Source organism: Acomys minous (genome assembly GCF_964271855.1).
Source record: "Acomys minous genome assembly, chromosome: 8".
Classification (NCBI taxonomy): domain Eukaryota; kingdom Metazoa; phylum Chordata; class Mammalia; order Rodentia; family Muridae; genus Acomys; species Acomys minous.
The window spans coordinates 77,255,003-77,271,883 of record NC_140489.1 but is presented as its reverse complement, the minus strand read 5'-3'; the positions used below and the strand labels follow the sequence as shown (position 1 = coordinate 77,271,883).

Sequence of the window (16,881 nt, the reverse complement as noted above, 5' to 3'; positions counted from 1 at the left end):
CTGAGATGGTCTGGGATGCTGTGTGGAGTCTGTGCTTCTTGTGTGGTGATCTGTTTACTGTTTATCTGTCTGACTCCCGCCGGGCTGAGTCAGAAGTTTTGAGTCAGAAGTGAAACACATACTTGCTGCGAGTTAGGCAAAGAGAATTTTAAGAAGTGAAACTCAACACAATAAAACTATTCATAACATAAAATCAGTTATGCTATTATTGTAAGTGGCACTTGCCGGGTATTTACTGCCTGTCAAATATAAAATGCTTTGTGAAAACTTAACTGTTCTAACACATCCTCCTCCTCGAAGCGGCTGCTGTTGCTGCGACAGTTGTGCCTAAGTGAGAAGCTGCCTGTGATCTCCTGGCCAGCAGGTAGGGGAAAGCTGCTCATGCAGTGAGTACTGCATGCTTCCACAGAACTGGGCACTTCCCTTATTGCCAGGCTTCCCCAGCTTCTTGGTAATTGCTGTTTCCCACAGTAGAGAGCACTGCCTGTGTTTGCCCTGTATAGCATTGAATTCTCAGGGGCAATTCAACAACTCAAAAGCAAAGAGTAATGGCAGTTCAATAATCTCTGCCAAATGGGTGAATCTGTAAGTTGAAGGATGGATACACTTAAGAAACAAGGCTTTAAAATGTTGGAGAAGAGCAGTCTGAAAACATCCGTCCAGCCTTACAACACAGATCCCTGTTCTCGATTCCATCACCCAAGCCAAGGTTTTTTAAAGAGGCAGAGCTAGGAAGTCCACATTTTGAAAGATGAACTGAGGCGGAGCAAGCCTCTTTGCAGAGAAGCTATGCTCCATAGTGCAGGAGCCTGTGTAACTCTTTAGCAAAGGCTACATATGACAACTAGAGGTTCTGAATTAATTCCTCTCAAGAGCAAGGATGACCTTGCATCGGGACAGTGTTGAATGCATTCCTCGTGGCAGGCTGTTTTTCTCCATCTCCTTTTTTCCTCAGGGATTTGTTCCCAACCCAACTAAGAACAAACAAAGGAAATAGAGTGGCTGACTTAGGATTTACTGATCCCACCCTTCACCCTTCCCTCCACCCAGCCAGCCTTCTTTAACAGAGCACAACTTTGCATTCACCAAGCTTAATTTATCAGAGTGAAGTCGGAGTAAATGCAGGGGAAGGGTAGCACTTTAGTTATGTGAAGATGCTTACTATGCTCAGGAACACTTCCTATGGTGACTGTGTGAAAAGCAGCACAGTGGCTGTTGTCCTGCAGATTAAGCTATGGATGGTGAGGTGGGCAGATGCGTAGATGAACTAAGCACAGAGACAAAGGCTTTGCGGCTGAGGATATGGCTCAGAGGGAGGGCCCTTGCTTAGTGTGTGCAAGCCTGTGTTCAGAGCGGGGAGGAGGCAGAGAAAATGGCAGGGTCGGGGGAAAGAGAATAAGAATAGTTCTCCAAATATTTCCTGAAGTATAACTAATGTTTTATACATATTTAAAGCATGAAAAATAAAAATTTTTGCTGGAGATTTTAAAAAATGGTAGATTAGGAAGAAGCACAATTGAATCAATGTGATGAGGGGTTTATCTGCGTGTGTGTGTGTGTGTGTGTGTGTGTGTGTGTGTGTGTGTGTGTGTGTGTGTGTTATACATGTATACATGTTCTTTAGTGTGTGTTGGGGTACACAGGTATGGATGTACATTCATTAACTTCTTTAACCACCCCCTCCTTTAAAAATTATTATATTTTATTTTAAATTGCTGCTATGTATATCTATACATGGGTATGCGTATATGAGTGGAGCTGTATACAGAGGCCAGAAGAGGGTATCAAATCCATGAAGCTGGCATTACAAGCGGTTGTGAGCTGTCCGGTATGGGTTCTGGGAACCAAAGTTGGGCTGTCTAAAAGAGCAATATACATTTTTCTCCAGCTGTTTCTCCAGCTTGATTCATGTTAATTTTTGAGACATGGTTCTCACTGGACCTTAAGATCACAACTAATGGTAGACCAGCTGTCCAAGGAGCTTTAGGGATCCTCCTGTGTCCACCTTCTCAGACTATAATTATAGAATTGCATATACCCTTTTTACATGGGGCTCAGGATCAAAATTCAGGTCCCCACATTGCATGGGAAATGCTTTACAGACTGGACCATCTCCCCAGCCCTGGGTTTATGTGTAAGTAGAGGCAGCAAAGTGAAAAAAAAGCTGAAATAATACTTATATATCTACAAGAGATCAGAACTCTAAACCAGGATTTAGGGACTCATTAACAGCAACACGATCATGGGAACTATCACTAGAACTAATTTACCAAGAGAGACAAGTAAAGTTAGCAAGGTCAGGGACAGGAAAGCAGTGGGAGTGAGGTGCGATTAGAGACATGCTCAGTATCAGGCTCTGTTGTTCTAAGTTGCCAATCAAATGATGAAAGGGTTTCAAATAGGGCAACAACCAAACTCTCACAAAACAAAGGAGTCAAGAAGGAGACAATCAAAGGCCTTTGAGTTAAGCTAAAAGAAAAGGCCCCAAACAGAGAATCTTGCTTATGGAAAGCAGCCAAAGGCTGATTAAGCAATGTGAGGTGAGGTTAAGGGAGGAGGCCAGCATACACTACTTATTTAAATTCATGGGGCATAAAAAGTAGGAAAGAAATATAATTGTGGGAAGTGTCAAGGGCATTAGGTTAACAAATAAAAAAGCACTGCCATGATAAAGAAGAATCTAATCTTCCCACATTCTGAACTACTCCCTCATGGGAGGTTAGAGCCTTGGGAAGCTCATTAACCTTGAAAGGGCACTGGAGTATTGTTCAGAGCACAGTGGCTCCTGTAGCTGCCATAGAAGCTATCATTCAAAGCACTGAGCAGAGGACTTCCTGCCGTATTCTAGAGACTCCCTCAGAGATCAAGACACCATTATGAGGGACAGAATTAGCACCCGCTTTTCTGGAGAAGTATGTATTTGTGAATAACGATCAAATTCCTCTACAAACTGTCAATCTGATCATTAGAGATTTGAAGCCACTGGGTCATCTATATCGTCTTGAAGGCTTGTTTGTTTCAGTTGTAAAATAAGTGTTTTTAGATTGGGTTTGATTAATTAGATTACATTTGGTGAAATATGTAGATATAGATAGATTGCAGTTGATCTGAGGACAGGAGGACACATTTAGCTTTCTGCCCACTGTCTCTGGCTTTCTCTTTATGGGGTTAAACTACCTGTGAAGAAAGAAAAGACAAGTATGATACAAAATGTCACAGAACAGTTAGGAACAGAAGGAATTCTCTCTTCCTCCAAATTCTATGCTTCAGGGTTTAGGGTTTTTGTTTGTTTGTTTTACTTTTAATGTGTCTTTTGGTATTATTTTCATGTGACCCTGAGAGTTACTGCATAAAGTAGTTTCTCATCGTAAAGATTATGAAATCAAGGATAAGAGAAGGAAAATATTAACAGACTTCTTCTAGATGCTAAATCTCACATGGCCCTTCAAATATAAAGGCAAAGCACTGTCTACCGTGTGGTTATCAGCACTTTAGATATGTAGAACTCTGTATATCATTAGAACTCTTGTAAATAGGATTATTATCAACAACAACATAAGTTATATATTATTAATAAAAGTTATCACAATAATGTGCTTCTCTTAACCTAATTAAATTTTGGAAACAGGGTGTTTACTATGGAAATGGAGTTTTCTTTCATCCATAGCATTTATAGACTTCTGGTTTTCTTAAAAGGTTTTAAGGATTCTGTTGTCCTCTATACTTCTATATTATGTAAATATTTAATAACTCTTAATCAGTAATTAATTGTAGGAGCATAATGCATGGGATATTTTAGTTCAATTCAGCACACCTCTGTTGAGGGGCTATGATAGTAAAATTGGGGAGACACTAAACTTAGACCAACCATTTACAGGAGTTAAATGTCTAATAAGGAAGAGGAGTGGCCATATTTATAACTACCAGGTACTAATTCCCAGGTTATAATGTACTTTTATCATTATTTTCATTAAACTCTGGCAGTTATTTCATAAAACAATATATCCTAGTTTTTTTAATGATTATAAAGTAAAGGTTAAGGAAATTAGGGCATAAGTCAATATTAAAGAATGATGAACTAAAATGTAAAATTTCCATTAAAAATTACAAATAAAGCTGGAAGTATATAGCTCAGTGAGAGAGTATTTGCATAGTGTGTGCCAGGTACTGGGTTTTCTCCTTAGCATCACACATAAAAATAATAACAGAAATAAAACACGGAGCTCTTTAACTGGGAAGGCAGTGAAATGCAAGGAATGCCTGGACTTCTGCAGTTAGAATAGGTGCCCTGTGGATGAAGATGGAGTGTGGAGAGAAGATCAGAGTAAGAAACAAGGCTAGAGCATAGACCAAGATTCCCCTAGTGAGGAAAGCTAAATCACAACCACAAGATTATAAGTGTTAAGTTCTCACCAGACAAAAATTCCAATACTGAGAAGGGAAAGTGACACAAAGCCCCAGCCCTAACCAAGAATCTATTTGCAGTTGCTAGAGAGGGAAAACCAGTTTTCCCCAGTGGCGTGTCACTAGTATATCAACAATGTCCAGGAGCAGGTGGCCAACACAAAAGGTTCACTGTGCTTGGTTTGTTTTGTTTTTTGTTTGTTTGTTTATTTTGCTTTGTTTTGTTTTGGTTTTAGAGTACTCTTCTGAGGTTGTTGGTAGTTTTTTTTCTTGTTTGTTTGTTTTGTTTTGTTTTTGCGGGGTATGTTTTGGCCTCCTGGATTTTTGATTGTTTTATTTGGGGATTTGGCAGTGGTCTGTTTGAGAGAGAGGAAAAACATGATGTTGGGTGGATAGAGATGCAAGGAGGAGCCAGAGGAAGTTAGAGGAGGGGAAAGAATATGATAAAAAAATAATTTGAAAAACATTTTAATAAAACATTTAAATAAAGAGAGATGTCAGTGTTATCATTTGTGTATTCTCATGAATGCTCTTTGTGTTCTAAGATTCCCGATGGATGCTTGAGATCCTAGTTGCTATATCTCATAGAGTTACTATGTAAACATGTGTATGATAAGGTTTAAGTGATAAATTAGGCACAACAAGAGATTACCAGCAATGCCAATATCAAAATAAAACAATTATAAAGATATGCTATAACTTAGTTATGTGAATATAGTCTCTTGCAACTGTACTTCAGTGCAGTCATTGCCTTATGACGGTGTGAGGTGGGGCAATGATGACACACAGTGAGGTTAGTGACAGCAGCGTTCTGATGTAGCATTAGGCTAGTAAGGCTATGTAAGGGCCACTTGAATACAAGCACTGCTATACTATGACAGTTCTGACAACGAGGATGCCACCGTTTTTAAGAGGAAGGTAGCATATATAGCACAGATATTCTAGACAAAGGAATGACTATGTCCCAGGTGGCAATAAGCAGGATGATCCAATCTTCTATCACTGTACTATGAACAACATACAACGTAAGGCTGAGTTGCTTATTTCTGGAATTTCCACTTAGTATTATTAGGAGGAAGGGTACTTTAAACTGTGGAAAGAAGTGAATAAGAAAGGACGTCCTGGAATTTCTGACTGATGTATTTGAGAAAAGAAAAAAAATCAAACTAAGGTCATGTCTGTATAAATAAATACATTTTAAAAATTAAAAAAAGAGAGAAGTCCTGATGGTCCGTAGGTGAGCTGATATGAAGAGGAAAAGAGTGGGGCCAGGGTTTAGATTGTTCAGTTTGATCCAAAATGGGGACAGAGAAATCTCTGAACAACACAGAGGAAACTGACAAAACAGGATGGGGTAATTTAAACACTCTTTCCAGAATGGATGGCTGTGTGGTTTGAGTGAGAATGGCCTCGATAGGGTCATATAGTTGAATGTTTGGTTCCCAGTTAGTGGACTGTTTTGGAAGGTGTGGGTTTGTTACAGAATTTGTGTCCCTGGCTGTGGGCTTCAAAAGGTTTCAGAAGCCCATGCGAGGCCCAGTCTTTCAGATAAGATTAGCTCTCAGCTACTGCCCCGTCGCCATGTCTGCCTGCCATCATGTTTCTTAGCATGGTGGTAATGAGCGAACTCTATGAAGCTATAAGCAAGCCCTCATTTAAATGCTTTCCTTTATAAGTTGCCATGGCCTTGGCATCCCTTCATACATAGAGAACAGTAAGATTCTCAAGAAATGTATAGATTCTCAGGAAATATGTCACAATGATCATTCCATAATTTTAGTAAAAATATTCAGTCCATCAAGCTATGTACTGTATGAGATTTAAGGTTTAAAAGTCACTGCCTGTAACTAAAGCTGTACTTGATTTCAGCTAATATGCTTGTTCAACGAAGGTTAATAAACCACATTCCTATATTTTTTCTTCCTGAAAATTCTCACCTAAAAACAGAATGTGGTATGAAATTAGCATGTTAGTTTGATACATTTCATTTCATATAATTTAATGGTTACTTTCAAAACAGAAGTAATGTCAGCAACATGGCTGACACTGCAGACTATACAGGAATTGTAATTCAGAAATGGCTGCTATGGCAAGAAATCACATCCAAAGAAGTTATGGGTCTGTGTGGTCTAGCTGGAATACAAATACGCTTTTAATCCAGGAGACAGAGGCAAGCAGATCTGAGTCAAGGCCAGCCTGGTATATAGAGCAAGTTTCAGGTAAAGAATAGCTTAGGTTCAGGCATGGTAGTACGTGCCTGTAATCCAAAAACAAAAAACAAAAAAAAAACCCAAAAAAACAAACAAACAAACAAAAAAAAAACCAGTCAGCTGGGAGAGGAGTTTGAGCCAGACAACTGAATTGAGCCAGCCAGCCCAGAGCTCAGTAAGAACAAGAAAGGGTGAGCCTATTAAGCATCAGGTCTCAGAGGCTGAAAACTCTCTAGGCCTAGGTTAGATGGTAGAGAGGCTAGAAGCTCCCGGACTAGGACTAGGTTAGCGGAAGGAGGTAGTAATCCTCGGAGACAGTTGAAACAGGAGAATGAGAGTTCCTTTTACAGCAGACCAACAAGAAGAGGAAGACTCTCCTTCATCCAGGATGGAGTCCATTCCTCTGTCCTAACGCCTGTATCTCCTGTGTCTGGAATTGTGACCATTCTTCTGTACCGGTGGCCACACGTCACACATCCACAAGAGCAGCATGGCTGCAGAAGTAGAGTATCTGCCCAGACCAATAAAAGGCAGGCTGGTTCAATAACTAAACAGCTCCCAAAAATGAAGGCTTCACTAGAAAATTTCAAAAAACATTAAAGAAAATTTAGTAGTCATTCTTTATTAACTCTTACTAAAAATTGAAGAGAAAGGAACACTTCCAAACATAGCTTTTAAATGTCATACAACACAGCTACTGTGAGAATAAAAAATTATTCTCCAATGTTCCTGAACATTGATGGAAAAGTCCTTAGAAAAATGCCAGCAAACTTAGTTCAGTAGCATGCTGAAAAGATCAAACACCACAACCAAGAGATGTTTATCCCTGAGGATATAAAGATGGTTTAATATATGCAATTTAATCAATTCAGTCACATTAAGAAATGAAGGAAAATTGTATGATAATCTCTACAGATATAGTAAAAGTATTTATAATATTCAAAACTTTTTCATGATAAAACTTTCAGCATCTTAGGTACAAAACCAAAGTATATGAACACAGTAAAGCTATATAGAAAAATCACAGCTGGTGACATGCTTAATGGTGAAACATGTAAGAATGTCCTCTGAGCTCATACTGGAAAAAATGTGCTTTGTCTTACTACATCTACTCAGTATAATACTGGAACATTTCTTCCTACCAATGTGGTGCTTTGGTGGCTGAATGAACACTGGCCTTAACTCTGGTGAAACATTAGAGGATAAGGCTGCATTTGGAGGCTTGGACCCCATATGGGATGGCTAGGACTATGTTCTCTATCATAAGTGGATTCTCACACACCTTAGGATATTTTTGCTGTGATAAAACTATGTGACCCAAAGCAGCTTAGGTTAGAAAGGTTTTATTTCAGTTTACAACTCTGGGTCACATTCTAGCAGTAAAGGAAGGTGGGGCAGGAACTCAAGGCAGGAAAGACCATGAAGGCATGGACTAAAGCAGAAGACACAAAGGGTTGATGTTTACTGGCTTGCTCCTCCTAGCTTGCTGAGCCTCCTCTGTGATAAAATCCAGGACCAATTGACCAGGACTGGTACTGCCCACAGTAAGCTTGGCCCTCCACACTGATCATTAATTAAGAAAATGTTCCATAGACTTCAGGCAATCTGATGGATTTTTTTTTTCAATTGAGTGTCTCCTTCTCAGATAACTCTAGCTTACATCAAGTTAATAAAAAAAAATCCATCCTGGACATTGTAGGTGTCACGCTTGGCATGATTAAGCTGAAAATGTCCCAGGTAAAACTGAATGACACTGTATGAGGATACAAGAATGTGAAAATAATTCAAGCTCTGGCACTGAAGAAGAAGTCTGGTTATTATTAGTTTATTGAATGATGGAGAAGATGCTCCATCTTTCTAAGAAAAGGACCAGAGTGACAGGGTGGGGCAGGGGGGGGAGCAGTAAAAGAACTTCAGTGAGCAGATGAGCTGAACAGCAGGGTTAATGTGGATTCAGAAAAGCACTTGGAAAGTTTGCTCTTCAATTCTCAAAACCCAGAGGACACTCAGGATCTTCTCCCTAGGCAAGTAGGTGTTTTTCATTGTGTATCTACCCTTCTAAACTATGCTTCCCTTAGTCTGAAAGGATTGGCTGTTCTTATTTCCTTACTATAGAGTAAAATTATATCTTTAATCTTGACAAGGATTGCCTGATGTCTGATTCTCATCAAAATACTTATGAGGGATGCCTTAAATCTAGGGTGTGTTCATGTGGTTAATTTCAAACTCCTAAAGTCTTCCACGGACAGAAGGCCAAAGGAACAGCATGGGGATAGACCCCAGACTGGACATCCTGGATTTCTGTCCATCTTATTTACTAAAACAGTCATTAGCACATGTGTCCATCCTAAATTAACTGACAGTACTCTATACTACCCCAAATTAAATAATCTCTTGCATCTATATTTGATTTTCTTCTAATTAAAAAGTCTGGTAACAATAATTCATAATTTATAGTCATGGTATTTGATGGAGAACATTGTGAAAATGAAGAGCAAATACTCTGAAGCTCAAGAAACAGAGAAAATACTGAGGGAAAGAGCTGTCATATCAAAGTTTCAAAGGTGCACATGAGGTTTTTTTTTTTTTAATTTCAGTATCCACGCAATAAATTTTACTAAAAATACAAAGTCATTTCATGATTCATGCTGGAAATACCAATAAGATAGATGTAGAATATTCTAGATATGGGAGTTATACTAATGAACAAGTTATTGGTACAAATTTGATTAAAATGGTGGGAATGGAAAGGTTTAGCAGAGGAAATGACTAGTCAAGATTTTGTGGGTTTAAGTTTCTGATGTATGAATTTGCCTAGAACCATTTCCCTCCCACGCTCTCTTTCTAATGATGCACTAACTTATGCCAATGCTGGTTATCAGTCACTAAGATTAGAATGTCTAGACTAGACTGATATTCTGGGGGGTTCTTGGCAGCATGACTCATATAGGTATGAAACCACCGACAATCGTGGATCCCAAGGTATTTCTGCTGTTTCTCGACATTTACAGTCTTAGAACTGAGTAACCACAGAACGATAAGCTGCTGATCATGGAGATTTGCTAAAACTGATGCACAGAAAATTAAGATGAGCTCTGCCTACCTCATTATTTTACTGTTCTTTCCCACTGATGTGACTGGCATCAGTACTCAACACTGTCTACTATTAATTTAAATGATGAATTTAACCATGTGGTTGGGTTTTTTGGTTTGTCTTCTCAACACCTTGCAGCATATAATCTCAATTTTAATATTTTTCTTTTGATGGATGCACCCGGATTTCTAAAGCGAGTACCGTAGAATCAACTACAGAAAGGAATGGGCGTGGGCGGGAGACGTGCGTTCAGCGTCTGACTCACGCAGCGCTGATACACTCAGCAGGGACTATAATCAGACATAATCAGAAAAATCAGAATTAATGTTAACGTTGCAGATAACACCAAGCTGTGTTCCACCAAGGGGTGAGTACGGTCTGAAGCAATGGTAGAGCTAGCATCCTGGAATGGAAATACTTGTATTAAAGTTGGTATGGTGGACTCCAGAGTTAGTATGGAAAGCAAACACAATGAAGCTCAAAAGGAGGCATTTAAATGCTAGTTAAGTTTACTGAAAACTTTCGCAGAGTCAAATTTAACGAAGAAACTAACCTAATTGTTTAATAAATAAAAGTAAATATGTTTTAGGAATTAGGAAAATTAAGGAATATAGTGTTGGTTACCCAGAAAGAGTATGTGAACATGGGAAATGTAATGAAAAGTAGGGGCAATAGGAGTGCAAACATTCAATAACCTACATTTTTTTTTAAAAAATTTCACAAATGAGAGCAATCTAAACTAGACTTGGATAAAAAGTAGCATCCTGAGAGACTAGGCAGAATGGACATAATATTTTGACGTATGGAATGAATATTTTGGGCATGTCCTTAAGAAAGGCTGTTTTTCTTGCCATGGGAATCTAGGGACAATGAAGAGGATTGCAGCACAAAGAGACAGAGGGGAAAGTTATAGAGGCAACATACAGAAGCTTGGGAAGCCAGACCTATGTGAGAGGATTTTCTAAATTCCTTAATTTCTTTCTTGAAAATTTTTTGAACTTGGCCTACCAAGACAGAGATCATAAAAAAAACTTTAGGCATAAAGTTGTTGTGTAACTCAAATGCTGATTTCTATACCCCCTCATATCTGTTTGCAATCCTTATTCTGAGAATCTCCTGTTTTAATGTTGTGTAAACACTGCTCCCCAATTGTCCCCTAATATGTCAATAAAGGAGCTTGCAGCCAGTTGCTGAGCAGAGGAGAGAATAGGTTGGACTTCCTGCCAGCCAAGGGAGGAGGAGTTAGAAGAGGAAGTAGGGGATTCAGCCATGGGAAGGCGTCCAGGAGGGACCAGGAAAGAGAGCTCAGCAAGGAAAGCTGCAAAGTGCTGGGATACACACTGGGAGGAAACCAGATTAACTTAAGAGGGTTAAGAATAAAGTAGTAACTGCTCAGTTACTGTGTTGTGAAGCTTATTATTAAACAAATGTAAAAGAGTCTCAATTATTTGTGTGCTAGCCGGGTTAAGAGAGAAACTGAGAAACAGACACAGTTTTATAAAAATAACATTAACAGAAACCCATGCCCTTTCAGTCTCTAGGGTTAACTGGGCATGAACTGTCTATATATGTAAATTCAAAAGAAGAAGGTGTAGTCCCATCCCCATGAAACCTTCCTTTCAGGAGAGAGAAAAATTACAATTAGCTTGGGTTGAAGTCCTAATGGGAGAAGATGTGCACCATAGAACAGGATACCTTCTGGGCTCTGTGTCAGTCTGAGATTGCAGTAGCAGATACGCTTAATGTGGAAGAGGAGAGGTTAGATCTCAGCATGGCTGCTTCCTGAGATCACTTTTCATGTCTGGTATAGCCCCTGCATGCCTGCGAGGAGTGCACTGGACAAACTTGGGGGAGTAAGTTGAGAGTCACACTGGGGACTAAGCCAAGGAGTTCAGAATCCAGCTGGCTTCAGAGGTTGCACTGCTGAGTGGATATGAGGCTTATGGTCAGGCTGGGTCAGTGTGCAGAGAATATCCTCTGACCAAGCCTGTAAAATCCAGGCCACACTCAGATGACACTGAAATATCGTGTGGATGTTTGAAGTATCCAAATACCGCCACTTGTCCCAGTGGGCACACTACATCAGCTGTTTCAGGACTGAGGCCAGCAAGCGCTTCTCCATAATATCAAATAAGTGGCACACACCCCAAATTATCCGAGCTATTTAGGAAAATAGTAAATAACAGGGCCTCTTGAATCATACTTATTTTATCAGAAAGTAGTGGAATAAATTTAGTTTGATGATGATACAGATTTTAGTGTGTTCCCCCCCCCCCACTTATACTCTAGCTTTGGGCATCTTTCATGAAGACTTTAATCACTTCTGCATCTCAGGGATAATGTGAATACATTTGTTATTTCTCTGCCACAATTGCTCTTTCTGGCCTTTCTATCTTTTTACTAGGGCCCAAAATTATCTTTGCCCATTTTCCTAGGATGAATATCCTGAAGATCCCATATATTCTCAGATCCTACCCACAATTCAAGCCCCCCCCCTTTTTAAAGGAAACAACGTCTAATGTTTGATTTAATGTATACTGAATGTGAGTGCTCTTTTTTATATTCTTATTATTACTTAAGTAGTTTATTCAGATTACATCTCAATTGTTATCCCCTCACTTGTATCTTCCCCTTCTCCTCTCCCTCCCTCCTTCACCCTATTCCCCTCCCCTAGGTCTGTGACAGAAGGGGACCTCCTCCCCCACCATATGGTCACAGCCGGTCAGGTCTCATCCTGGTAGCCTGCTTACCCTTCCTCTGGGTGCCACCAGGCCTCCCCACCAAGGGGGAGTGGTCAAAATGGGGCACCAGAGTTCATGTCAGAGTCAGTCTCCGCTCTCCACACAACTGTGGAGAATGTGCTGTCCATTGTCAAGCCCAATTTTTGTTCCATTCATTGACTCGCTCTCTTGTGTTTTAATAACAGGAACTTTTATGCTTCATACTGCAGGAAAGCTGTTTTTCTTTACAGAGTGTTGTTATTTCAGCAAACGTTTTCTATTACCACAAAGTTCACATCGAATGACTGTTCTTTTTCCATAGTCAGTTCAGGGATACATAGTTGATGTACACTAACTATATCTACATCTTACAGGGGACCTCAGGAAAAGGATATTGCCTAATGTTCTATATACAGTAGCTGTATGCTGGAGAATAGAGCTGCTTCACTTGCAATGAGGACAGCAAGGGACAAATAAAAAAAGTCAGAAAATTTTGATTTTAAGTAAGAAAAAAAAAACGACTAGGAGCTAATCTCTAAGCAATAGAAATTACAAATCTTTAGGAAAGACATTGACAAATACAGAAATGGAAATACATGTGGAACCACATGGCCAGACAAGTTTTGTTTGACATCTTGAAGTTGCGAAGTCTAATGTTATGTTTCTGTGTCTACTTTCTTTCCTCAAATGGAGGGGGCATTGGAGGGGTGGAAATCCCCTTTAAGGTGCTTGAGAGACAGCTCAGAGGCTAAGAGTACCTGCTGCTCTATCAGACAACAGGGGTTCAGGTTACATGTACCCATGTACAGCAGCTCACAAACACTTGGAACTCTAGCTCCAAGGGAACCTGCATACACATGTGTTCATATCCACACACACGTGAATAAAATAAATCTTTATAAAAATTGCAAATTTGTTGTTGAAGGAACATTTATTCGAATGAATTTTAGTATGGATTTTAACACAACTGACATTAACTGGGAAGGAACTATACGATAAATACCGAGAGGAAGGAAGCGTGGCCATTTCCCCCACAACCCTTCAGTTTAGCATGGAGAACAGACAGAACAGAATAGGAATGAATACTCTGGAATAGGAACAGAAAGACAGAGGTTGAGGGTAACAGCAGTGACTCATTCTGACTTGGGTCTTGGCAGATGGACAGGTCTTGGGAAATATTTGGATTAGAGAGGAACATGCATATAATGGTTTCCCTTGGAAATTTATTTCTGTGTTGGTGTTTTATGAACTCTAAGTTCAGTTCTCTTAAGTGTTAATATCCAGTTTATGAGGATTGTAAACTAACGTAGATGGTGTGCCATTTTTAAAAGATTTATTTATTTATTTATTTATTTATTTATTATGCACACAGTACTCTTCCTGCATATACACCTGCATGCCAGAAAAGGGCATCAGATCATATTACAGCTGGTTGTGAGCCACTATGTGGTTGCTGGGAATTGAACTCAGGACCTTTGTAAGAACAGGTGGCCCTCTTAACCACTGAGCTATCTTTCCAGCCCCTGATGGTGTGCCATTTGGTGGAGATAAAATCCCACTGTGAAACGTCCTGGCATACCCAGGCCTTCTTACATGTGTCACCATCATTTCTTTTATTATTAACAAGCTTTTAACAAGATTCTGCATCTTCAGCTCTGGTGTCTCTAAATAACCAAGCAGGCTATCTTTTGGGGTATTTCCCCATGAAAGTACCTTTACACTTGATTCTCAAATCTGAACTACTTACTCCTTGTTTTCTCCTATCTCTTCTTTCTGACCTTATGCTCTCATTCAATAACTATGAGTTGTGAATGAGCCTTAAAAAATAGATAATATTGTAGATTATTATTAATATCTAAAAAATACATCTTCCCCATGAATATGCATTTTTTACTATTAACCAACTGAAATATCCTTCATAAACTTACTTCTCAGCTCTTGGTTTCTCATGAAGACAAAATAAGACCTTAAAATTTCATTCGGCATTCTGTCTGCAAGTTCCCTATTATGTTAATTGATTTATATGGTTTTCTGAGCACTAACCATTTTGCATTTTAATGAGACTATGATAAGAAATAATTTGATAAATATGGTCTATGCAGGAGTTGTGTCTGTGTGTTCACAGTAAACTGAAGCATCAGTGAATGCTAAGGGGCAGACCTTGGTAGAAACTGCAGGTACAAATCTATCTCTCAGGGAAAGATTTTTACCCATGAATGTTAAATAGAAGAACTTTACATTAGAAAGATATCCTGCCTAACAGAAAAGTAACAAGTACAATTAGAAGGAATGGCAATTAATGGTGACAATCCCCACACTCTCATGTTTTAATTGACACTTCCCTCTGTATGTTAGCTGATGAATACAAGGAAGTAACACACACTGTAAGTGTTTACCTGTGCAAATAATAGCTGGGCACCTTGTTTTCTTTAAACTTTTACTTTTCTAAAGTAAAAGATATGGATTTGAGAAAAAAACATATCCAAAGATGTAAGCCGTGGTACACTAGCAAAGGTCCAAAGACAACTCATTGAATGGAGTTATCTCCTTCCATTATGTGCACCCTAGGAATTGAACTCTGGTCATCATACTTGGCAGGAGATGTCTCTGAGTCATCTCGCTGGCCCAACAGATATGTCTTTATCTTGTGTAATGTATTATATCTGACGCATTTATGCTTAATAAGAATATATTTTGTGTGTGTGACAGGCTTGAGGAAAAATTTTACATCGTAACTTTCACGGTGTTGGCTTGTGAAGCAGGAATAGAATGCTTGGGTTTGTACATCAATTGTCGATTCTTAATTCCAGTTCTTCGGAGACAGAGAACGAGTTATCTCTGTGAATTTGAGGCCAATCTTGTTGGTCTACATAGGGAGTTCCAGGCCAGGCAAAGTTACATAGTGAGACCCTACCCAAAACAAAACACACCAACACTACTCACAAAAAACAAACAACCAAACAAAAATCCAACCAAACAAAAAAGGTAGTCTTCTTAAACCTAGTACGGTGGTATACCTGGTAATCCCAGTATCAAAACTGATCAGGAGTTGGAGGCCAACTGAGTTAAAGGTCAGTACCCTTTCTCAAACAGAAAAGGAAACAAAACAACAATAAGTAAATACACAAATGAATGAATGAATAAATAAATAAAGAATAAATAGATGTCAAAATCTCTCCTTGCTTAGTAGCCTGTGTTGACCCTGCAAAAGCAAGGTTAGATTTTTTGAACAACTCAAGAGATATTATTAGCCAGATACTGTGATCAGACACTACTCTATCTCCTTTTATTCAGCATTTGTGCTTTGAAAGCTGCCTTTAGGCTCTACGCTGGTGGCAAACAGTGGATACATTCAGCCTGGAATGTTGAAAAATTCTCGCCAAACAAGTGCAGCAGTTTAATTCAGCACTAGCTGAAGGGCGGATCACTGCAAAAGAGAAAAAGAGCCACTCAACTGCTGTCACCTAAGACGAGGGAATGACTGCAGGCAAGAGCTGGAGAGTCCTTTTGAACTTGAGAAGTTCACTGACTTGGCAGTGAGGAGGATCTGATTTGCCTTGCTTGTTAAAGAGCTATGTGTCTTCAAATAAATACAGCATGAAAGGCACAAGGAAAAATACCACCAATCTCACTTTGTTCTAAACAGATCTTACTGTGGCCCTCACTCCCTTGTTTGTTGTTGTTGTTTGTTTGTTTTTGTTTTCATAAAAATCTTAACATGTGTTGGACCTTTCCATTTAAAATACATTATCTCTTTAACTCAGTAATGCCAAAAAAACAAGTACATAATAAATACATAATAAGGTCAAACTGAAAAAAAAAAGATTATGAGTGTCATTTGTGGAATGGCAAGTATGCAACAGAAACAAGACATTAGCATTTTAATATTTTTTATCCTGAAAAAGTACTTGCTAATTCAGTGTTTATATCCCTACTTTGTAATCTGTTAAATTATTGATTTTGCTATTTTGTCTCAGTCTGGCTCACTCAGTGCATCCTAACTAATTTTCACCCACTTTGATCTTTTGCCTCTGTAGCACATGAAACAAGTATTTTTTAGAACAAACTCAGATATGTCTCTCTACTGCTCACAATTTTCCTGGTTTTTCATCACATCTTTTAAATAGACTATAAGGCCAGTGTGACATGGTGCACAACCACCTTGCTACTGTGCTGAGCCTCAGCATCCCTCCCAAACTCTGCCTTAACTACTCTTCTGTAAACACCCTAAGCCTAGCAGTCCTTCTGAGTCTTGGTCTGGAATTTTCTTTGGGAAATCGAGATGGCCAGAGCCTCCTTCATCTTAGCTATAAATCAGTCTACATACATTGACACAGAAGCAGGAAGGGAGAAATCTTTACTGCTTAGAATAATTAGAAATGCCAGTTAGTAGTTAGTCACTTATAAGTAATATTACTTGTAGCCTTGTTAAGTGCTAGTTTACTTACACAAA

The 16,881-nt window shown here is 39.1% G+C and overlaps 1 long non-coding RNA gene across 1 annotated transcript in view; it reads left to right on the top strand.

The window, feature by feature from the left end:
* The first annotated feature begins 293 nt into the window (after positions 1-293).
* Positions 294-16,881, top strand: part of LOC311604072 — a 44,523-nt gene continuing 27,935 nt past the window's right edge. Inside the window, exon 1 of the long non-coding RNA XR_014781369.1 lies at positions 294-364. This is a non-coding gene — a long non-coding RNA (uncharacterized lncRNA). The remainder of the gene's footprint in view (positions 365-16,881) is intronic.